At 38.9% G+C, this 25,532-nt stretch overlaps 1 long non-coding RNA gene across 1 annotated transcript; it reads left to right on the top strand.

Moving 5' to 3' along the window:
* Positions 1 to 18,276: 18,276 nt before the first annotated feature.
* Positions 18,277 to 24,857, top strand: LOC124857418. The gene is made up of 3 exons (XR_007035590.1): positions 18,277 to 18,384; positions 23,186 to 24,089; positions 24,256 to 24,857. It is a non-coding gene; the product is annotated as an uncharacterized LOC124857418 (long non-coding RNA).
* Positions 24,858 to 25,532: the final 675 nt, after the last annotated feature.

Below are 25,532 nucleotides of genomic sequence, written 5' to 3'. Positions count from 1 at the left end.
TGATTATTGTCCAAGCAGAAATAATATATTTAGCCAATCCTTCAATCTCTGCAGAAAGTTAACACCATTGTTCAATGCAGTAGTACTCAACTTGTGGTTCCTGGACTCCTGAAGCCCGTGAGCCATAGATTTTGGGTACATAAAATTATAATATTTAATTAAAGGTAGACCGATTACCTATTAAAATAGATCTAAGCCAATGATGAGTTCCAGTCATTTTGGTGGCTTTGAAATGCAATAATACTCAACATTTCTACTCTGGGGAACACAGATTGGGGTTGAAGAATTTTGTTTTGGAACCAAGGTTAGGATTGTTATAACAGAATCAAGACAAGTAAAATCCTTCATTTTAGGAAAAGAAAAGAGATAAAGGCCCTCCCTCTTAACAGTAAGAGGATGGTCGGCTCAAACTCCAGTCTCCTTGTTTGATTTCTTAGGGTTTAAAGATTAAAAGAATACATAGGAGTAGAAAGGTACACAAGGTGATTTCAGATTACTAAGAGATAAAATATTGGAACATTTATCAGCATTTGGATTATTAAAGAGGGCTTCTAGTAATTTTTCTAATGTTTCTCCCCAACTCTCAAAATTTAAATAGGCCAAATTAAAGAAAATGATGTTTGTTCTTTTTGAAACACTATGTGGGAAAAGGTCCAGTTTGGAGTCAAGCTTCTTATCTTAATTTCTGATTAAGTTAAGAACTGCAGTTTTGTTTAGTTTGGGTATACCATAAAAATGTCAACGCCGACTTTTCTAATTTCCCCTCGGGGATCAATAAAGTATCTTTGAATTTGAATTGAATTGAATTAAAATACTTATTTGCATTTAACCTGAAATTCTGCAATATAGCTGCGATCAAATTGAGCCAAACAAAAAGAGAATTATAACAATAACTCTCAGGATTGTAGTTATTATTATAGAGTTACAGTACAAAGAATTAGCAAAAAGTTTCAGCATCAATGAATTTGGATTCATTTAAGAGAAAACTGTTACTGTGCTTCTAAATACTTTGAGATCTTTTTGGACTATGTGCACTCATTTTTAAAAAAGGATCCTGAAAATTGTCATAACAAAATTGATCAATTATAGCATTAAAAGATATGGCTGAGAAAACATATTCTGAAAAGAGATTGTTAAAAATTTCTTTTAATTCTTTAAGCTTCAAATTTGGTCATTTGTCTGTCTTTCATGTTTTGTCTTTGTGTTTGTTGGAATGAATGTATGTTTATATGTTGCATGAAACAATAATCCATGTTTAGAATAATGTTTCTAAATCCCAGATTGATTAAAACTTTGAGTTTTCAGGAGAGTTAAGAAGCAGCTTGTTTCTGAGGTAGGTGCATGTTAACAGTTTTGCAGTTTAAGGTTCACTAAGATGGATTGGAATGAAGAAACTGTGGGTCCGCCTATAGGCTGTTCATCAAAGGTTAGTTCTGCCTGACTCTGCCCACCTACCAGGTTGGTTCATGCCTTTGCTTCCATGGTAATGCTCAGTACCTCCCTTCCTGAGTTTTAACACTGTTTAAGAGACAATAGAATCAAAATGCTTGTAGTGATTGTTGCCTTAAAAACATGTTGTTTTTTTTTTGGATGTAGCATGACTTTTAGATTTATGTGTTTTACTGTTAAAAGGTTAATGAAATAGTTTAAACTAGTTTGAAGAATTAGGTTAGGTTAATTGGTCACTCTAAATTGCCCTTAGGTGTATGAATGAGTGTGTGCATGGTTGTTTGTGTGTTGCCCTGCGATGGACTGGCGACTTGTCCTGCCTCTCGCCCATAGACTGCTGGAGATAGGCACCAGCTCCCCCGCGACCCACTATGGAATAAGCGGTAGAAAATGACTGACTGATTGACTATAGTTTGAAGAATTAGTTTTGCATGTAGAATCATTGGTGATTTATTAGATTGGAAGTTTCCCTGGTGCCATTAAGCTAGCTGACAGTTCAAGATATGCAAAAGTAAGGAATATATTTTTGATAAAGAATCAGAGTCATGACTTTATACTTGGTGGGAATTATTTATTAGATTCGAATTTGTAGGGTTTATGCATCTGAATTACATTAGATGTCCATTAATCTAATACTCATCTTCATTCAAGACAAATCAGGATATGTGATTTCTAAGTGAGACATTGATGAACTGAATAATTAAAGTTTGTGTTTAGTTGTTAATGGAACTGAATTACAGTTAAAAACATCTGGATTTTCTTTATGTTGCTTTCGTTAAATTCATAGTGACACATAGTTATGTCAGAATTCATTTCTTTGGTTCTATGTAATGTGATCTTGGTTACTAGAACATTTTTGTACAAACTTTTTGCTGGATTGTCGCATGGGTTGGACCTTGCGCCAGAAGAGGGGAATGTCAGAATAAAGCAACATGGGGTTCCAAAAGTTGTTGCACTCATGGGAAAAAGGGTAGCTCATACCTCCAGTGAGGACTTAGTGACAATGCGAGAGAGACGTTGTAGTTTGTTTATATAAATGGTGCATAGCTTCCTAAGACCACATTCTGAAAACCTCTCTGAAAGTATGCTGTTGATTCTTTTGTGAAATTTTACATCTCCACAGATTAGACCATTTTTGAAATTATTTTTGGGTATTTTGAAACTATGGAAATAATGACCTGTAATCAGACCTTCCTCAAACATCATGTCACATTTTTAATATTCAGAATATTTAGCTGATGGTCACTGCTAGTATATCAGGTGAAGTCAGAAGATCAATTCTTTTGATTTTGTTGGATGTTTTGATGAAGTTCATGTAGTTAAGCACTTAGGTTTGAGAATGGGACTGTGAATTGAAAATTAGCCAAGCGTTGTGAAGGCCCTTTTCTCACTTATATGAGATTGAGACAAAGGACACAGGCAAATCTCAGTCCTTTTGAAGTGCTGTGTGGCTGGTCTCCTAATTTGGACATGGGGATATTGCCAAGATCATTTTCTTCCACATCTTTGTATGAAGGTAGGATGTTGTTTTACTGTCAAAACCTGTCCACTGTGTTTTCTCAAGTTTCACAGACGGTGAAGGCTGCATTACCAGAAACAGCCACTTCCACCCTCCAGTCCTTTATTCCTGGCGACTGGATTCTGGTCAGAGAATTTAGGAGAAAACACAGGAAGTCCAGGGCTGGAATGGCCCATATCAGATCCTACTAGACACCCAGGAAAGCTCCAGCTCCTCCAGCTTCATCTGGCTTCCAGGACACAAGTCATCTTCCAACTGGATCATCCATGGCCTGAAAGGTGTGAGGACAGCGGACCACCACAAGACAAAGAACTGTAAGCTGATCACTGGCGAGGGATTGAAGAGGTGGTTGAAGAACACTGTTCTCACAAGGCCACAATAATCCCTTGGGCAGTGCCACGTTATTTCAGAATCTACTTAAGGCCATCGCTTTGCCTGAAAGTTAGAAATCATATGGTCATTTGCCTCACTGCACACACACCACAGTGAGAGACACATAGGAAACATACAGGGAAGACCTCTACACATTGCACATAACCTTTCTCTGGATGATGGACTGGTGACGTCTGCAACAGAGAGACAGTCAAACATGCACCATGATGCTTATTCTCCTTAATTTCTTAATATTTGGTGGCTACTAGGGGCTCCTTTGCCTGGACAGCAAGGGTCAGCCATATTCTTTTCTCCCACTTTGACAGCGAGACTGACTCTGAGGAGGAAATCTCCGATGCTTTTATCTAACTTTCATGTTTATTGCTTGATATCTATCATTATGGTATTATTACGAATTTGAATGTGTTCATTTCCACCGTTGTTTAGTTGGACTATGGAAGCCTAACTTCCAGCAGGTTAGAGTTCCTGTTTCTAAATATATTTCTAGAGGAGCTTCCTACGACCGCCCACCTGTACCAGACTGGTAACAGGGCAGCTTGAAGCCACTCAGGAGAGGCAGCAGGATTTGTTTTTATTTTTTTATTTTTAAATTTGTTTATAATTTGTTTTCTTTGGAAAAAACTGTTTGCTTTCAGTACCAGAAGAAAGGACATTCCACTTCAAGGTCCCGATGCAGCTACATGGAAGATGGTCTGTTCTGATGCTAATGATTGGTATTGCAAGTATTTTTATAACTCTTGTGTTCATTTGGGAAAAGGTGCAGCAAAGATAATGTAAGGCTAATCTGAGGAATTATGCTAATAATACTCATCAGCGGATTCGAAGAGAGATTCATCACTTTCCTGACTGCTATGATCATGCTGATAATGTCTGGTGGCAACTGATGCATCAAACTGTGAGGAAGATGCTATGTTTGTTGTTTGATTCCACGTGCTATTAATGATCAACCATTTTTAGTACCTGTTCCTATTGATACTACTTTCTTTCCAGATAGGCAACATAACCAGCTGGTGGAGGTCATTTTTCCTTGGGTGAGGAATTATACTGTTAAGTAAAGCAGAAATGTTAGTAGATTTTCTAGTGAGACTAATTTAACATGTGCGTCTACGGGAACTCTTTATAGAATTCGGGGTATTAGAAATCTGATTAAAGGTCCAGATATTTGTATTACACAGGAGGAAAGTAGACCTTATTTCCCTTGGGAAGACAGTAGGTTGCGAACCTATTATATCTGTTTTATGTGCTTTAATCAACAGACATAAATTTGAGTCATGTCCTATCAGAATTGATCCTTATACTATTTCAGGATCTTTGGTCCCAGATCCCTTTGTGTTAACTCTTAATCTTACTGCTTTATCTGAGGAAGGTTTCGCTGTTCTGACTACGGAACAGCAGGCTATTAGAACGATGAGTTTGCAAATAGAATGGCTTTGGATTATCTGTTAGCTGAGAGGGGTGTTGGTTTTGAAGAATTTTCCTTTAGTTGTGATTGTCTTGTAATCACAAGGGGGGAGTGTGATGGAAATTCTTGTAGTAAATGTTCCAAAGTGTATGACCTTTTTGTTACCTCACTCCTCTGAGCATCTGTGTTAGAGGAGGAAGCTGTAAAAGCCATTATCAGAAGTTTAATGGTTCAGACCCATCTCTTAGGACGATGTCAGGAAGGGCAGTTAGGTCTGTTCCTAGATAACCTTGTCACCTTTGAACTCAAGAAGGGTTTGGGTCATAAAATATAGACTCTTTGAAGTTGAGATAACACTGTCATGTTCTGGTATAAATACTGTGTAAATGTTGATCGGGGCTCTGTTTCACTGACTAACCTCAGTGTCAGGGTCTTCAAACGCTGAATGCCTTTGAATAAAACTTATAAAGACAAAGTCCGGATTTTCTCTTGTTATGAGTCAACTTCTACCCACTTTGATAAGAAAATTCCACAACAGGACACAACGTTTAAAGTGTCTCTGTAACAGCTCCAGCAAAACGCAATAGCTCACGGAAAAAAAACAACAACAAATAAAACCAGTGTTCTGGGCTGACCTTCACTATCCAGAGGGAAGGTCTAGGGTCTGGAAAAGGGCAGCTAAAATCTCTGCAGACCACACACAACCTGCACACATTCTGTTTGGGCTTTTACCTTCAGGTCGTCGCGACAGAGCGCTGTCTGCTAAAGTCAGCCGCCACAGAGACAGTTTTTTCCTTGAGGCTATTCTTTATTATTGAGAGCAAAATGTACCGGAGTCAAATTTCTTGTTCGTCTGTACAAACTAGGCAACAAAGCTGATTCTGATTCTGAATAAAAGCCGCGATAATCCCGCTCGTAATGCATTTTCTATGTAACACAGTTGACAGGTATATTTTCAACATGGCGCATTTCCAGAGTCACTTACTTCTGGTCCAGTCTTGGGGGAACTATGTATATTTATACCAATATATTAATAATTTAAGAATTAAACTTGTCATGGCAATGATTTGTTTATTTTCTCATACAGTTTTCATGGACTGTCCTCAGTTTTACCCTTTCTGCTCAGTTTTTCATAGTAAAGTGCATATTTGTTTTGTTGTTGTGAAGTCTTGCTTGTTATAAATATATATATATATATATATATATATAGTCAGTCAGTCATTTTCTACCGCTTATTCCATAGTGGGTCGCGGGGGAGCTGGTGCCTATCTCCAGCAGTCTATGGGCGAGAGGCAGGGTACACCCTGGACAGGTCGCCAGTCCGTCGCAGGGCAACACACAAACAACCACGCACACACTCATTCATACACCTAAGGGCAATTTAGAGTGACCAATTAACCTAACCTAATTCTTCAAACTAGTTTAAACTATTTCATTAACCTTTTAATAGTAAAACACATAAATCTAAAAGTCATGCTACATCCAAAAAAAAAAAACATGTTTTTAAGGCAACAATCACTACAAGCAATTTAGAGTTACCAATTAACCTAACAGGCATGTCTTAGGACTGTGGGAGGAAGCCAGAGTACCCGGTGAGAACCCACACATGCACGGGGAGAACATGCAAACTCCATGCAGAAATACCCGAGGCTGGGAATTGAACCCATGGCCTTCTTGCTGCAAGGCAACAGTGCTACCAACTTCACCAGCATGCAGCCCTATATATATATATATATATATATATATATATATAGGGCTGCAGATGTTTTTTTATATATATATATAAACTATATTTCTTTCTTATACCAGACATAGAGCAAGTACAGATGAATTTGATAAACATTTAAAACAAAGTTTTTTTTTCAATTGCATTGAGCCTCTTTAAACGTACTGTTTCCTTTTCCTGAAGGTTATTGATATAAATATTTCCCCTCAGCTGCTAAATAAATACAGTATGGCTCATTTTACATTTTGTAAAGGGTATGGGTAAAATAAAGGACAGTCCATAAAAATAGTATAAGAAAATAAACATATCATTGCCGCTACAACAGCAATTTCCATTCTCATATATTGGTATAAATATTGGGCTTATGTGTTGTTACGGAACTGCGACATCTACCCTTAAAAAGGAGAAGAAAAAATTCATGCTGGTCACTAGCCTCATCAATGCTACAGCTAGCCTATCCAATGTTAGCTCAAGTGAGTACTCTCCTTCTTATTTGCCAGCTCGGGGCACTCATTTACCGATTCAGGCCTATCATTAGTCAGATAAGTAACTGGCTTCGGTGGGTACTTACTGCAACAAGGAAGTAGCCACCGTCGGGTTGCACAATAGTCGTAATTGTAGCACTGATACTGCACCATTCTTGACCTTTTGGGGCAACTCATGGACTGTGCACAGATCATTAAACTCTCATCCCAAAAAAGTCAGGTTATTATTGTGTATGGTAAACAAAATGATGGAGACACCATGGCAAAGCATGAAAAAAGAACAATCATATTGAGCAATATGAACACTTAAAAGATTAGATAGGAGTTGATGTTTCATAAAATGCCTCTCATTTCTTAATGCTTGGATCAACTTAAAAAGTGTAATTAGAATTCCAACATTCTTGACAGAATAAAGGGGATTCCACACCAAAAACAAGGTGAAACCTGTGGGGCTGAACTCAAAACAATGCTCGAATTTTTGGGGATTTCATAGTAAATACTTGTTACATTTTTCAAATTGTTATTATTTAAGCACCATTTTGAGTCTTTCAAATAAAACTTCAATAATTCCAATTGCATACAAGATTGAGGTTGTAATGTAACAAAATGGGAAAAGCTTAAATACTTTCATAAGTCACATTGTTATTTACACACAAAAATGCAAAACAAATTTGAAAAAAACAGCTCTTTAGAGATATGTCATGACTCCATGGTTCCCAATCATTAATTTCTATGTATATTGGTTCTTAGATTTCCAAGAACAGAGAAAGACCCACTGTATATTAATCCTCTCACCCCGCCTCTCAGCTCAAATCAATACTTGGATTTATGAGCAAGGCTGTGACATATGTTTTACTCCCACCTCCTGACTAGAGGGCACTTTAATTGGGTAAATCTATTCCTCTGATTAGACACAATTCACATTGGACATTGTTTAATTCACTTGTAATTAAGAAGCCAAGTAAAGAGACAGGGCTGTTTAATTAATTAACACTCAGAGTCCTCGCATGTACTGTAGATAAAATCTTCTGCATATTCCTCCATTTATATTTCAAAGACGAAATTGAAAAACTTCCTGCTTGTCCCCACAGCGATAACATTCACTGGGAGAAGATGCGGTGTTGTAGACTGCAGGATATTGGAACGTGACAAGAAGAAAAAAAAAAAAGTGTCCTGTGGAGACCAGGATGACAAATGATTGATTAAAGTTTTACAAATCCCCACCACAAGGCAATCAAGACAGACTTTTCTTATTTTAGACTATGGTTGCATGATTTTTACCAAGTGAACTTTGTTATTTGGTAAGGAGAAAATCTGTAAATGCAGGTAAAATGTATATATGCCGATTGTGTGTAGAGTTTAAGGAAACATCAGGGTTCATTCTGGAAAATTGTGCTTAAAATATCTATAAAATATAAAAACAAATGTAGCTGTTGGGTGTTCAGCGTTTCTCGCTGTAAAATGTTTAGTGTCATCAACACTTGGAACTGATCTAATGGCTTCCCCAACAACTTGAGCGGTGTAATATGTTCCCAGGAGCGGGCACCCCAGCAGGTTCACTCTGAGGTCAGGTCATACAATGCTCAAAAAAACTGCTAAAACTCCAGAGCTACATCGCAGACTGTGAAGCCTCCAGTGAGTGAGCTCAGTGATAACATTCATTGCAGTACAGTTTGTGAACAATTACGGCTTGTTTTCAAGGACTCTAAGGAGAAAGAAGTACTTGTATTTTTCTAAAAATAAAATGGAAGGAAGGCTTAGGTTTGCATCGGAAACAACTTTCAAGAGGAATGTCCTTTGGGTAGGTCAGACTAAAATTGAAATAATGTGCTCTAATGTAGGTTTGGTGAAATGTAAGAAAAGCATTTTGGCTCAGTCTCATGAACTCTGTCAGATGTTAAGCATAGAAATGCACAGATCAGAATGTTATGGCTGACTTTCTGTAAAGCTTTGGCCTGCCGATACCAATTTGAGCTAATTCAGATTCCTCTTTATTAAATACAGTAGGCTATTAGAGATGGATGGATGATGATAATAATTATGTGCCTCTTTTACGTTGACTGTAAAAACACACAGAGACAGAAAATGAAGTCGGAAAATAGAAATATTTTTCCATACTTATCAAGACCTAGAAAAAGCCTGAATTTTTCGGTTTATGTAGGAACCCTGAATATGTTAATCAGGCTCACCCTTACTCATAAACAAGACTCCAGGGCACTGAAATTCCTTCACTTAGGACAGTAACTCATTCCCAAACTGAGGGTTGCAAGCCACCATTTTCCTGAACATAAATAACATTTTAAAGAATTTGCATGGAAATGTAATTCACATCATTACACAACTTCTGTACATCAGTCTAGCTGTTCTAAAAAGCACACTGACTGCTGCTGGTTTAGCAGAAATGAGGGTTTTTAAATTAGTAACATCATCGAGAGTTGCTAATATGTGTCCATGACCCGATAATGAAGTTAGTTGCTGAAATTGACTGCCCATGTAAAAACAGTTCTTTTCATTACATCATTGCTCCCGCTTTAAATTATTACAGTCAAACACACTTTTTTTCTTTCACCCCAAACACTGCATCTCCATTAGCAGTGAGTAAATGCTCCAGAGACTGCTTTTTCTAATCATTTATATATTTGTCATGCACAATACGCCAGAAGCCCAATGTTCAGGCATTATGCTGCTAGCTCCAGCCTACATTAGGATAACTGGTTTTCGTAAACATTAGTCCTGCAACACATTTTCAGCTTGAGCGGCTCCGTTCATATTAAGGGCTGACAAACAGATGGGATGTGCGAGCTACAAGAAGAGGCTTAGCAGGCTTAGCAGGCAGAAGATGCTATCATGCTGCCTATTCTAAACAATCCCCTCATCAAACCTAATGAAATGAAATGAAGACTGATGCTGCTCCAAAGATTCTGCTCTAGGCATTGAGTACAAGAATCCATATTTTTAATAGGTTGTTTTATTAGAGGTAAACAAGCTGTCTTTAATAATTGGAACTGGATTTCTCTCAAACAACAATCAAAATTGCTTTACCAAAGCATTGGCATAAACTTGGCTCCTGATTGCGGCCCTGTTAAGCCCTCAGAAATGTTTTACCTTTTGTACAGGCATCTCTAGAAACCGCACTGTAAAGTGACATATGTGTGTACTAACATCACCAAACAAAATTATGCAAATAAAGCATTTCCTTATTTCTTGTATGTATCAGGCCTCAATGAATTGGCGAACTGTTTGCTGGTCACCAGCTTGCTCACACTCTTCTGTGGGATGGCATCCTATTCTCTTACCAGAATCGTTCGGTCTCTAAGAGGGGAGGTGTGGTATGGCCAAATCTTTTCTCAATTCCTTTCTGCATTTGCGTTTTTCCAGTGACGGAGATCTGCCGCCCCTCACAATCACACCGCCTCAGCCAAAAGCTGTTTGGCACTGGCAGAGAGGATTCAGCATGTTTTTAATGGGGGCAACCCAAACACTCAACTCTGCTTTTCAATTCACAAAAGCATTTTCATTACAATGTGGCACCATATAGGATGAAATTAACAAGCTTTTTAATAGTGTAAGCTTTGTTGATAAGATGCATTGTTAAACAAATGTTCTTATGTTTTGTGCTAAGTTTATCTAAATACTTTCGAGCTTTCTCAAATAAATAAGACAGATTCCATAAACTTAACTCTGGAGCAACTAAAACAGTGAATGACCTCTTAACTCCACTCTGCCAGAGCTAAAGACATAAATAGCCAAACTGCAGAGGACTTTTGAGACAGGAAGGGGTCAAAAGTTGACAACAGTAATCCATTGCACTACCATGACAAGTGCCACATGTAATATTAAAGGCTATCCTGAGAGATCACACTAGGCACTGGGCGGACAGTATGATAAGAAATGTTTTAGTCAGTATCAGCTGTGGTATTCAGTTAAAGCCTTAAATGTTACACTTTCTCTCAAAGTTAGGGATGTCTCAATTTTATCACAAGTATAGTTTAGTCCCTGATCAAACCTAACACCCACAAGCTTTTGGTATTGTACCGTCTGTGATTTCAAGTCTGCAGAGATATTTGCAGGGTTTACAAATTTGTATTGTAGCTAATGGAAATAATTCTAACAAATCTGGATTTTCCCAAACAGTTTGTTTCCCTACTGTTTACCATGGCGCTTGTGTGCAGGTCTTTTCAGACTAGGACACACTGAATCTCATGCAGCCATGTTAATTTAAAAGATCTGTTGCACAATGCTGAGTTTTTTTATGTGATATTTTAAGAGTTCCTAATTTATTTTTTTTAGGTTGCGGAGTATAGCAACTACTTTTCTATAAGCAATATCCTCAGCTGCCATAGCTTCCAGCTCTCCACACCCATCTGCCATCAGTCAGTAGTCAGACAATTCACTTTCAAATCTGTCTGTTAGTACTCTGTTTTCTGCTTGTCATGCCATGCCAGTTTATGTCCTGATGTTTGTTTTAAAGTCAGTGTCTTGAGTCATTTATTTTAAGTTTTATTATTAATATTTATCTGTATGTTAGTTCTTTTCTGCATCCATGTGGGTCCAAACTATAAAAAACTAAATTAATAATGAGTAAAAATGTTCAAATAGAGACTATGTTTGTTATGATTCTGGCAGGTCTGCTCTACCCTGTCTCCCTGGCTGCAATCAGCAGATTAGATGCACCTGGTGGCTGCTGCAGTGTAGTGGAATCTGGGTGGAATCTGTGGAATGCCAAGCACTTGTGTCTTCCCTGATATATACTGACTCTGACAAGCAGACGGTGCCAGATTTTTGAAAGCCACTTTGTGAGTAGATATCCAGCGTTCCTTCATGTCTGTTCATTGTTCTTGACCTTGCCTTGCCTTTTGGATTTATGCCTCTGCCTGCTCCCTGTCGGACTATTTGGATTTTGGTTGTCGACCTTGTTTCCTGCATCTGGTTTATGCTTCTGCTTGCCCCTTGCCTGACGCCTCTTGTTCCGATCGTTGACCCTGTTTCTGTCCTTGCATGAAAATGTTGTGGCTTGAAAAATTGTGTACTACATTTAGTTGGTATTACAGCTTACCAATGATGTCGCAGTCTCTCCTATTCTTCTTTCTGTCTCGGTTTCTGCAGGTCCACCTCTGTTTGGTGCTTTACCATAGGTTAACTCTTCAGTAAAGTAAACCACTGTAATAATTTGACAATGACTCAAATTATAATGCATAGCATTGTCATTTCTAGATATATCAGATTTAAAACAAACAACCACAATCTTCAGTTAACCCACATCTTACTCTTGGGGCCTGATCTTCAAAAGATTTGCATGTACAAAACCGCACGCAAACCTCTTTGCGTCAGCATAGCTGATCTACAAACGAGGTGGTAATCAGATTGTCTTTGCAATATCAGCGGAACTGCGTGCACAAACGTTTTAGCGTGTCTGTCTTCATGAATATGCAAAACATATGATAATGACCCAAATGTGCAAATGCATGGGAGGAGGATATGCAAATGTCATCCCTTCCCCTGACCTCATTAGCTGGTGCAAGAGGTGGGTCCACCCTTACCACCGGCAATGTGATTTTGAAAGCATGACATGGTTTGCGGGCACAATTCTGCAGGTGGATTTAGCATGTTTGAAAGGCAAGAGCTAACTGGGACGTAAAAGTGTCTACTGTCACTTTAGTCAGAAGGAGGCATAGATAGAATGACAGAGACAGGAAGAGAGAATCTTCCGTACATCTGCCAACAGTTTTGGGTTGTCAACAATAAAAATATTAAAAATAGATGAGAAGAGAGGATCCTATGGAGGATTATCTAAACTCTGATTTGGAGCCAATTACAAACAAAAGCTACAATATTTCTCCGATGGTAAAACGCCTTGCAACACTTCCTTCAACATCATTCCAGCATGATATCGCTGTCAGTGATCATCTGCTGAACGTGCACAAACCTGATCATGGCAAAATGCGGACATAACTGATTAGGTAATCGCACATCATGCAAAAGACTCACTGTGCTTTGATGTTGATAATATAATTAATAGGAAAGAACTAAAGACATAAGGCAGATTAAATCCTTCATTTGCAAACTAGATGCTAAAATCAGTTCTTAGCATGTGAAAAATTTTAAGGCAGCTTTTCCATGGGTGACAAAGACAGGGTATGCTTTAATCTTGTCACTAAACAAAACACATTGCTTTATGGACAGTAACATTATCATTGCAGGGCAATCGGAGCTGGATCAGTTTGATTATGTTGTTTGAATGTGAAAATATGCCAGGGGAGGGTTTTGTTTATGCAGTAAAAAAATTATTTTGTGTTACCAAAAAACTATTTAAACAATCAAACATGTTGTATATTGTTAAAATATTGGCAAAACAAACAAATTGAATTCAGTAAAATCATTGGAACATAATTTATTTTTATGTACATAAATGTTTGAATTAACTTTTTTGCAGGACAGTTATGTGACGCTATGTTTTAAAATTAGCAAAGCTATAACACTGCCAACTCCTACAACAATAAATTTTTTGTTGCTAATATTACGTTCAGGCTTAAATATTGTGGCTGTTTATGATAAACTCCGAACTGTTCAAACGTATACTCTCAAACTCACACATCAAAAGTCAACTAACAGCAACAGTCCAGAAAAGTAAGGGCCCAACGGGACAGAAGGAATTAAGCAAGTAGATCATTTATAATGATGCAGCGTAACAATCCCTGCATATTTCTAGCAACACAGCAGAGGATCTTTTTGCTTCACCTTGTGTTCCAGCCAGTAGCACACGCAATTTTCTCATTTAAATAGGGCGGTCTGCACCTGTTTTGCACCTGCTATCCATTGCACGCCCACTTATTGCACGCGCAATTTATTTTATAGTACACGCAAATTAGCACCTGCTATTTGGGATCTTTGAAGAACAGGCGCTTGGAATACACTGGCCCCTGAGGACTGGAATTTGACACCTGTGCTTTAGTTCTAGGCTAATGCAAGCATGCATAATCTGTTTTCATATGATATGAGAATTTGGCTCGAAACATTTCTATGCAGTTGCAGAGATTCACATGTGGACAAAACCTGCAGAAAGCTTGTTCTGCTTTGGAAAAGTTTGCTTTTAACATCTTAACAATTGAGTACTAGAGTTTGAGCTGCTGTATGGGGAGGTCTTTCTCCTACACCAATAGATGTTTATGGAAGTCTGAGTACAGAGGAAGAGTGCATTACATGAAAGGACAGGGAGCAGCAACAGTGTTCCTCTCTCAGTGTGAATGTCATTGTAAAGGGTGCCCATAAATGAAGTTGAAAATTGGCCATAGAAAACAGTTCACAATTTCTGGCAGACAGTACATAAACAGGAATATTAAATTTTATCAATTTTGTCACTGACTTCAAAACTGATATTTAATAAAGAGGGCTTGGGTCCAGTACCCTGGATACAAAGAACTGGATCAGAGCATTCTGTATCTGTTTTTGGCTCCTGAGATTTTAAACTCTAAAGTCAACACAGTTTTAATCAGAACTGCCAAGGTTCCAGGTGGGCATGTGTCAAGGAAATAGCTAAAATGGCTTGAAGCTACAAGAAGAACCCTGTGGTGAAGGCTTTTATACTTTTATTTCTCAAATATATATGAATTTCTTGGTAGGGCTTGTCCTGTTTAATGTTTTACATGTTTAGCTGTAAATAAAAATCTAAATAAATTGAAATATCTCCTGTAACCCAATGTAATCCATGAGATGGAAGCTCAATCAATGATCTAGTAGTAGTAGTAGTGCCTTATGTATTTCTGGCAGCAAGAATGCAGCAAGCAATCAATATTGAAACATCATTGTCCGCAGGTTGGTTGTTACTATAGTTGTATTTTTGGAGCTTGCTCCTAGTTATTAATTCAAGACAATTGTTTTCATTTACATTTTGTGTTTATTTACACTTTTCAAGCAGTCCTTAGATACCACCTATCACAGACACGCCTGTGCCATCATGTTTTTTGCCATGCAGTTGTTTAGTTGTTACCATGTCAAACTTTTTGTCAAACAGGGCTGTTTTCTGGTGTTTAGAAAACACTTGAGTTTGCAGGCATCTGTGTAGTTGCTGTGTAACCAGATAGTGTATCTGCATTTTATGCCCTAATTAAATCAAAACACCAACCTCACTGTTAACATAGAAACACTCATAGTTTCTGCAGATCTGATGCAATCAAGCAGATTTGTGCAGTTATGGTTTGAGAAACCAGACATTTCAGAGATTATTGTCATCATTTCGAACAAGTGGGGAAAAAAACTGAATTACAAGTAGCATGCAACTGTCATCCTCAGCACTCGTGGCTTGCAGGGTTTAATTGGCACCTTCTACTATTGTGCACCTGAGTCCTCAGCTAAAACCAGCTAAATTAAATGGCAGGTTACAAATCTTGTGCTGTGGAACAGAAGGTGAAAACAAAATACTGTGTAACAAACTCACTACATCGGAATAATGTTTGATGAATGTTTATTGTTGATTTAGCATTTATTCCATTCATTCCAGTTTTATATAAAGTATACTATAAGTATAATACATACAAGTATAAGCTTCAGTATTAAAGTAAAAATGTATTCTTTATACTTTTCAGTAGAAGCCGAGTATACTTCACTATACTATTCTTAAGTATATAAAATATAGTTTCAAAAAATTAGACTTCAAGACACCGGCTCATTTTTGATTAGTACATTTAATTTAATTGGTACAGTGTAGGCTGTGGTCTGCCCTGCCCACAGCCTACAATTTAGCAGTCTGCCCCAGCTGCCCTGGGGCAGACTGAAAGAAGTGGGGCTGCCATACATTGGCGCCACTGAGCCCTCTGACCACCATCAGCAGTCAAGGGGGGTTAACGTGTCTTGCCCAAGGACACAACGACAGAGACAGACAGAACGTGCAGAGGTTTGAAACGGCCCATCGATTACAGGACGAACTCCTACCCCCTGAGCCATAGTCGCCCACTTTAGTATAAAATAAGTATACCCGTAGTAAACTTGAATATACATATCACACCAGTTTTGTCCTCCCTACATTGGCTACATATTAAATTGAGAATTTATTTTAGTATTTTAATGTTGACTTTTAGAGCTTAAAATGGACAGGCCCCCAATACACAACCAAAATCTTGATTTTTTTATTTTTCTGGCCGCAGTAGCCCCCAAGCTGTGGAATAGCCTGCCCGTGTCTCTCTGTGTGGCCAACTGTTGATTCCTTTAAAAAGCAGTTTAAGGCAAGCTTTTAGTAATGTTTTGTTTTATCATTTAATATGCTGTTCTAGCTTTCTTTGTTTCTTTGTCTACTTTACTTTGTGATTTTTAACTGAGAATATGAATCAAGTTTATCATGATGATTATTATTCTTATTATTTTTATTATTAGCTTGGCCCTTCAGCAAAAACAATGCCAGCAAAAGCAAGAAAGGTGTTTATTGAAGACTAGCTGTTTGCGTTGAGTCAGATATATTAGAAACAAAGAGATAAAGCTTTGTGTTTTTAGGTTATTTAGTTTTTGAAGATCATAGTAGCTTTCTTAAGCAGGTTAACCAATGTTGCAACAGAATATTGAGGTTGTTGTGCAAAAACCTCATCTGGGACACTATAATACTGTCGCTGTCAAGACCAAGAGGAGAGACTGCGTTCTCCATCATTGGTGAGTAAGCTTTAAAACGAATGACGTGGTGTCCTTTTAATTCACTTTTAAAGCAACTAACCTTTTAAGCTTACACATGACAGGGATTTTATTAATTTAATAATGTATTGGATGCCTCATCTAAAATTGTTTTGGGGACAAACAATATTAGTTAGGACATTCCTTGGTTTATCTATGAGAAAGAAATATTCCCAAATCTAACTGACATTAAGGAATTAAGATATACATGTTGTGAATATGTTTACTGTCCTGTCAGCTACATTTATGCAGGTGCCTAAAGTAGTTGTTCCCTATGACGCCCCTACCCAGTCATGACGTGTGTTTTGTGGTTAAAATAAGGGAATACATTTTTTAGGGGGGGGATTGTAGAAGCACACAATGTAGTTCCAATGTTACGTTTATCAGTTTTAATGTTTTCTTTCTTGTTTTTTTTATGTTTACCAATCATGTCTGCCGTCCCTGCTCATTGAAACCAGCTGTCTTCTTTGCCCAGTAATGTTGCTCTTTTTATAGTTTCGCTTAAACTTGTGAATGCAGGAGTATTTCTGAGATCTGAAGAGCTGACTCTCCTTTGATGAGGCACTTGTTTGTAGACTGGTACTTTTACATATCTTTGAATGTCTGTACACCTTTCATATGAAACATTTCTTAGCTTGTGTTTGTGTGTTTTATTCTTCTTTATGTTTTCCAGGCTTTATCAGAAGCTTTTGACATGTATGACAGTTTTATTTTGCATCTCTTCTTCTTTTCATCTTAGATTATGTAATATATTTTTCCTGGGTTTGCTGTTGCAATAACAACCAGAGATCCACCTAGAAATGTGCTGGTGACAGGAATCTGCCCATTTTCTCTATGGTCAGCCCTGACTGGTGATCACCATGTTGGAAACTTTTTTCAATCAGAGGTTGCGCCATTTCTGGGTTCCACTGGTTTGCACTGATATCAAAATGTTTCTGGGGATATGTGTTTACTTTCTTAAATCTTAACTAGCTGGCTAAAACCACTAGGTCATAGACTTATAAAAGCAAGAGAGTGAGATATTATCACAAAATTGTCATTGGTGCATTTCTATTGACATGGAGTTAATAGCTACCAAAGTGCGTTCTTCATTTTGTGTTTCTTCTTTCCTTTTTTAACCTTTTGATTTAATTTTCAAATGATGCTCCTTTCATTTCTCAGAATCAGGTGTATCCCAAAAAGCCGGTACTGGTCTGGGTGCCTCGGTTACCGGTTTACCTACATATTAATACATTTTTCCACATCTTCCCTTGTGAACCACTGAGTTAAATAGTATGTTGACACTTAAGGCCATTTTAGTTCATTGCCTTCTTTTGGTCCAACTTACATATCACCTCAACGATAGCAGATGTTGAGCTGATAGATAAATCCATAAATTACTGGGAGATGTGAAGGCTGGTCACCACAGAAGCATCCTTATATACTCACAGGAGTGAGGCTTGGCAGCATTGTTGCAGTGCTTGAAGGGCTTTATAGGCAGGAGTTCTGGAGCCTCTGATGAGAAGTGGGTGATGGGGGGGTGGGGGTGAAGCAGGACTCTTATCACTGTACTGGTAATTAATCCTCGTGTGCCACACTCCCACATATAAAGGAAAACCTCTCCTGTGTTGTACCCCCTCATTAACAGGCTGAGAGACAGCAGGTGTTTAGGACAAAGTACACAGAGTGGAAGTTGGAGGGAGGTGTCATCCGACCTGCTACAGCCTGCTATTATGTGGTTCCCTGCTGGAGTGAAAACAAGGAGACAGCTATCTTGGTATGCAAAACTTGTTTAGCTTCTCTTGTGGAGGTACCATGCAGCAGTCCAAGGTCACATTCCAGTCTAGGATTTGCAAATATTGTTCCACCCCTGAGGCATCACAGTGCAACAAAATTAGCAGATGCTGTGTATGTGTGTTTTAGTGTGTATCTGTAGAAGAAATGGCTGACTGCCACAAAGATCCCATCCAAAACAACCTATTGTCAAGTGAAAAGTTAGGTGTCAGCTTCAGGTGTTAACTTAGTTCCTGCAGCACTGACTTGGAGAACTTGTAAATTCACCCAGTCATATTTATTAAACAATATACAACGAGTTTAGTCCGAGGGACAAACAAATTTAGCATTATATCAATAAATCTAACTAAACCAAAAAAATCTAATTTCAGGTTACATTATTCTTTGTAACTGTGTAAGTGTTGTATGTGCTGAAGTAATCTGTATATTCATGCTGAAAGAAGACAAAATGCTTGATATCAATTTCCTAAAGAACAAATGGATTCTGGATTAGAGGTGTTTGATATTGACAAAAATGATATCACAATATATCTTTGCCTGATAACAATCAATTGAAATTGTGTTGTAAGCTTCAAATTAGAAAAACATGTTTAATTTAAGAAACAATTTTATTTAAGTGGTTAAAATGAATGCCAGTAGCAGTCTTTATTTAGTTGCAAGGTCACATTTGTTATTGTAGAGCTTTATGCTTTTACAATTAAAAGCGAATTTTGTCTCAAATCAAAGATTCTGCTTAGATGAGAGGACATCAATGCCATGACTAAATGTGTAACCGACTATATAAACCTGTGTGTGGATAACACCATCCCCATCAGAATGGTGAATTGCTTCCCCAATAACAAACCCTGGATCACCAGTGACCTCAAGGACTTGCTCACCAAGAAAAAAAGAGCCTTCAGAGAGGAAGACGGGGAATTATTGAGGAGTATACAGAAGCAACTTACAGTCAACATAAAAGACAGCAAGGAGGTGTGCAAGAAGAAGTTGGAAAGCAAACTCAAGCAAAACAACATACAATATCAGTGTGGACAGGGATAAAACAAATCACAGGCTTCAAGGAGAAGGACAATCGGACCGACGGATGTCTGGACAGAGCTAATGAACTAAACATATTTTTCATTAGATGCAGTCCAGAAACAAGCTCAGCATCCTCTTCTCCTGTTCACAGCCAGACAGACATACATCCCACCCTCCTTTGACCCACAGCTTTCCTGTTACACCTCAAATGTTTTATCTTCCACCTCAGCCATGGACCCTTTCACTTCTACATGTTTGCCTTCAACCAAATCAGAAGATGCTGATGCTCCCTTTGCCTCCCCCTTCCACCTGTATGTCTCAGGAAGTCAGGTGAAGAGACAACCTGTGGGATTCTGCAGCACCTCTTCAACATTTTCCTGACCCGGGAGACGGTTCCAGTGTTGTGGAAGACCTCCTATTTTGTTCTGGAACCAAAGAAAACTCACCTATCAGTCCTAAATGACTATAGTGCTGTTGCCATGACATCCCACATCATGAAGGTCAAAGAGAGACTCCTGTTGGCCCACCTGAGTAAGCAAACAATAAATTATCAGGACCCCCTTCAGTTTGCTTATCGCTGTGTTGAAGATGCCATCATACACCTGCTTCAACAACCCACTGTCATCTGGACAAAGCCAGCAGCACTGTGAGGATCCTGGTTTTTTTTTATTTCCCCAGTGCATTTAACACAATTCAACCTGATTTGCTTTGTCAGAAACTCCAGAAGACTCAGGGGGAGGCCTCAACAATCTCCTGGATCAAAGACTACCTAATATAATGGATACCATTGTTGGGACCTACAGCCATGGATTTCCACATTAAAACTCCGGTACAGACTTTTCTGGAACTTTTCAAAATAAAGTGCATTAACCTTCTTCCAGCACAGCCAGGTAAGGGGATAACTGCGGACTTCCTGTAGATTTGATACCTAAGTAAACACCATTAAGCCCCATTTCTCCAGAAAGATTTGGCTCTTTTCCAAAATACTCAATAATATTTCTTCAAATATTATTTCAATAAATAAAGGCAGTTAATTAGACACCGTTAAGAATTAGTCATCCATGAGGGTGGTTTATTCAGCGGATCATTATTTAAAACATTATTTTATTAAAATAATATGTTATCTGATCTTGCATTGTGAAGGGTTGTCTAGATGTTGCTGATTATTGCCTAAGTTAGTTCCAAGACTAACTTAACTTCATTTCCGGATTCTTCAAGATAATCCTTGGTTCTCAAACATAAACATTGCATGGCAATGTTGCATCACTCTTTTTGGTCATGATTTCTAATCATCTTTAATCAACTTGTTTATATTGTACATAGTCCATTAGTCTTCGTTATTCTTTAATTCTGCTTGGTAGTTTAGTTGAATTGTTTTAGCATAGTAAAGAGTTTGTTGATTGAAATATGTTTGACTTTGAGTTGACTTATTTTTGTTAATAAATTCTTGTATTTTAAGAAATGGTGTGAATTCATTCCATATATGTGCAGAGTTTATGCTGTTCAATAATGCCAGAGCTCGTCTCACACCTTTCTATTCTGTCCTAATACCATCGCCTTAATGGGGCTGGTATTCACAGGACAATCCTTAACAGACTGAAATACTATTTGATAAAATATTAAAATATTAATATTAAAATATTAATATTAAATATTAAATAGTATTCTCAGATTCATATTTACAACACCATTATACCATTTTGGAAGGCACAGGGTTCTTCGTATTCAAGAGAAAAAATATGATAACTACACAATGTTTTAGCTTCCTTAACCTGGGCACACCAATAAGTATGGAACAATTGAGCCGTCATGTAGAAAAGTATATAATAATAAGTATCACTTTCCCTGTTTGCCAAAACAGTAGACAAGATAACAGTATAAGTGTTTATATAATCTTTGGAAGTGTGTATCTTTGATTCAGTCATGGCATTATTTTGTTTTATTGTAATGGCCTGTCTTAAGTAAGCCACTGTATGCTTCCAATTGCCTGTCAATTTATGTTGATGCAAATAAATGTTATTGTTGAGGGACAAATAAAGGATCATTTGAATTACTTTTGTATATACACTCACCAGCCACTTTATTAGGTACACCTTACTACTACAGGGTTGGACCCCCTTTTGCCTTCAGAATTGTCTTAATCCTTCGTGGCATAGATTCAACAAGGTGCTGTAAAGATTCCTCAGAGTTTGGTCCATATTGACCTGATAGCATCACACATATGGTGCAGATTTGTCGGCTGCACATCCATGATGCGAATCTCTCGTTTCACCACATCCCAAAGGTGCTCTATTGGATAGAGATCTGGTGACTGTGGAGGCCATTTGAGTACAGTGAACTCGTTGTCATGTTCAAGAAACCAGTCTGAGATGATTCGTGCTTTATGACATGGCTCGTTATCCTGCTGGAAGTAACCATCAGAAGATGGGTACACTGTGGTCATAAAGGGATGGACATAGTCAGCAACAATACTCAGGTAGGCTGTGGTGTTGACACAATGCTCAATTAGTACTAAGGGGCACAAAGTGTGCCATGAAAATATCCTCCACACCATTACACCACCAGCAGCAGCCTGAACTGTTAATACAAGGCAGGATGAATCCATGCTTTCATGTTGTTGATGCCAAATTCTGACCCTACCATCCGAATTTCGCAGCAGAAATTGAAACTCATCAGACCATGCAACATTTTCCCAATCTTCTAGTGTCCAATTTTGGTGAGCCTCAGTTTCCTGTTCTTACCTGACAGGAGTGGCACCCGGTGTGGTCTTCTGCTGCTGTAGCCCATCCACCTCAAAGTTCGACGTGTGTATGTTCAGAGATGCTCTTCTGCATGCCTTGGTTGTAACAAGTGGTTATTTGAGTTACTGTTTCCTTTCTATCAGCTCAAACCAGTCTGGCCATTCTCCTCTGACCTCTGGCATCAACAAGGCATTTGCGCCGACAGAACTGCCGCTCACTGGATATTTTCTCTTTTTCGGACCATTCTCTGTAAACCCTAGAGATGGTAGTGCGTGAAAATCCCAGTAGATCAGCAGTTTCTGAAATACTCAGACCAGCCCATCTGGCACCAACAACCATGCCCCGTTCAAAGTCACTGAAATCACCTTTCTTCCCCATTCTGATGCTCAGTTTGAACTGCAGCAGATCGTCTTGACCATGTCTACATGCCTAGATACATTGAGTTGCTGCCATGTGATTGGCTGATTAGAAATTTGTGTTTACAAGCAGGTGGTGAACCTAATAAAGTGGCCGGTAAGTGTAAAGCATTATATATTTTCTATAATAGTCATCTTTTTAAACATTTTAATGTACTTTAAGTTTGTGAATTAGAATGATTTGAAATCCATGGAATTTTGTGTTCATGGTCTCCTTTAGTTTGTTTATTTCCTTTGTACTTCTGTGTTGGTGTCAACTTAATGTGTGCCATGTTCCATTTTGTTGTTATTTATGAGGTTTGAAAAAGAAAGAACTGAGTGTTGCATGATTTAAACTCTGTACCTGAAAAGCACATCTTGAAGCGGGAGCTCAAATCATTGGAACACCGTCATTGGGCTGTCCATGTCCATGAAGCTGATTAATACACAGATAGCATTAGTTTATACGTCATCCTGTAGGTTTACTACTTCATTGTTGCAGATACAGAAGCTTTACTGACCTATTAAAGTTGCTCTCAAACATCAATGTTATAGCGTTACCACAGCTTGCATTTAGGATCATTTGGCATTTTGAACACAGAACACAGGAATTCTGTCTCTTTGTTGCCAGGTCATCTCCCAGCTTCCACACCGCTCTCTAGAGTTCAGTCAAGGGTTCACCCAGTTTCCACACCACTCTCCAGAGCTCCACTAAGGGTTCTCGAGAGCTCTGCCAAGGGTTCCAGCAATTGCATCGCCACTCTCCAAGGTTCCTCCGAGGGTTCCAGCTGTTCCACCATGGTTCTCCAGGGTTCCTGAGTCCAGATGAGCAGTCACCAGAGTTCATGCATGGGTTCCTGCGGTCAGTGGACCAGCTTCCTGAGCTTCTTTGTGAGCACCAGAGCTATGTGATGCAGTTTTTAGAGCTCCATTGTGGCTTCTAATCTCCAGAGCTCTATCATGGCTTCCAGTCTCCACAGCTCTATTGTGGCTTCCAGTGTCCAGAGCTCCGTTGTGGCTTCCAGTGTCCAGAGCTCCATTGTGGCTTCCAGTGTCCAGAACTCCATTGTGGCTTCCAGTGTCCAGAGCTCCATTGTGGCTTCCAATCTCCAGAGCTCCATTGTGGCTTTCAGTGTCCAGAGCGGAATCATGGCTTTCAGTCGTATCTCCAGAGCTCCATCATGGCTTCCAGTCTCCAGAGCTCCATTGTGGTTTCCAGTCTCCAGAGTTCCATCATGGCCTCCAGTCTATGGGGCTCCTCTGTGGTCTTAGATCTCCAATTCAACGTCCAGTGACGATCTCCATGGGTTCTTCATGCCACATGGTCGACAGCCCAACAAGGATACCCAAGGGTCCTCTACACTTCCTGGTCAAGGGTCTCTGTTGGCCCGTGGTCCAAGCGCCGTGGTTGACCTCCAGACAAGGTTCTCCATGTGTTTTTCAAGCCCCATGGTCGACCTCCAGACAAAGTTCTCCGTTGGTTCTCCCTGTTCCCTAGCTGGCCTCAAAGTTTATGCTTTACCCTGGCCTCCAAGGTCTCTGCCATTGTTGGGCCCGTGGTCCAAGCGCCGTGGTTGACCTCCAGACAAGGTTCTCCATGTGTTTTTCAAGCCCCATGGTCGACCTCCAGACAAAGTTCTCCGTTGGTTCTCCCTGTTCCCTAGCTGGCCTCAAAGTTTATGCTTTACCCTGGCCTCCAAGGTCTCTGCCATTGTTGACCTCCAAGGTTCCTGCACCTAAGATTTCTACGGCTTGGTCTCTACCACCTCCAAGGTTCCCGCATCTCAGATCTCCAGGGCTTTGTCTCTGCCGCCGGCCATCTGAACTCTGTGCCTCCTGATGACATCCCAGTTGCCCGCCCGAACTCTGTTTTTTGCTTCTTGCTTTTCTTCTGAGCCCCACCCTGTCCTACATTTTATGGATGTTGTGATGCCCTCCTTCCAAGGCCCCTCCACCCACCCTCTTCAGGTTGTTTTGTTTTTTTCTTGGACCGTGGTATGGCATCCAGTATCTGCCTTGGTAATGTCATGATCGACAACTGTTTGTGTTCCTTTTAACTCCACTCACCTGTTTTCCATTTTGTTCCTTTTAACTCAGTTGTGTTTATGTCCCTGTTTTCTGTCCCTTCATTGTCAGGTCTTATGCTATATTCCGTATTGCCACTGCTGTTGTCATCCCTGGATTGTTGCACTTCCTTTGTTGTCCTGTGAGTCATCCACTAGGAGCCTGCCGATGTCCTGTTGGCAATGGCAAAATAACACTGTTGTGCACATTGAGCATATTAAATGAAAAATTCTACAAAACTTGTGTATTGATAATTTTTGCTTAAATCTAAGTATCAAAAATATTATATCTATATCAAAAATGTTTAGGGCGTTCCGTGTCCGCTTAACCTACACATCTTACTCTCACTGTTATGTGCTGGACAGTTTCAGGGGCTCCTTTGCACAGCCTGGATGTCAGGATTTATGATTATTGACTATAAACATTTATCAAAAATGATAATAAAAAATCATCATTTGAAGAAATAAATTCCAACCAAAAGTCATTTCCTATGAATAAAGATCAGAGATACACTCTGATGGTGTGATTATTGGGCTCATACCACATAATCACTATTAGTTAATTATCACTAATAATTAATAATTATTAACCAAAACCATGGCAAATGTCACTTTGTAATCAACCGTTTCACCAAATGGTGGGATTCATCACTCTTACATAAAATAGTCCCTCTTACAATCAAACTATTCTGGTCCAACAGTGTTCACATAACTAAGCATGCACTATTCTACAAAAGGGTGTATACCAATCATCAAAAATAAGAATATACAGTACAGACCAAAGGTTTGGACACACCTTCTCATTCAAAGAGTTTTCTTTATTTTCATGACTATGAATATTGTAGCTTCACGCTGAAGGCATCAAAACTATGAATTAACATGTGGAATAATATAGTGAACAAAAAAGTGTGAAAC

This window comes from Girardinichthys multiradiatus, chromosome 20 (genome assembly GCF_021462225.1).
Source record: "Girardinichthys multiradiatus isolate DD_20200921_A chromosome 20, DD_fGirMul_XY1, whole genome shotgun sequence".
In the NCBI taxonomy this organism is placed as follows: Eukaryota; Metazoa; Chordata; class Actinopteri; order Cyprinodontiformes; family Goodeidae; genus Girardinichthys; species Girardinichthys multiradiatus.
The sequence above is the reverse complement of the archived record's forward strand: the minus strand, read 5'-3'. Positions and strand labels throughout refer to the sequence as shown.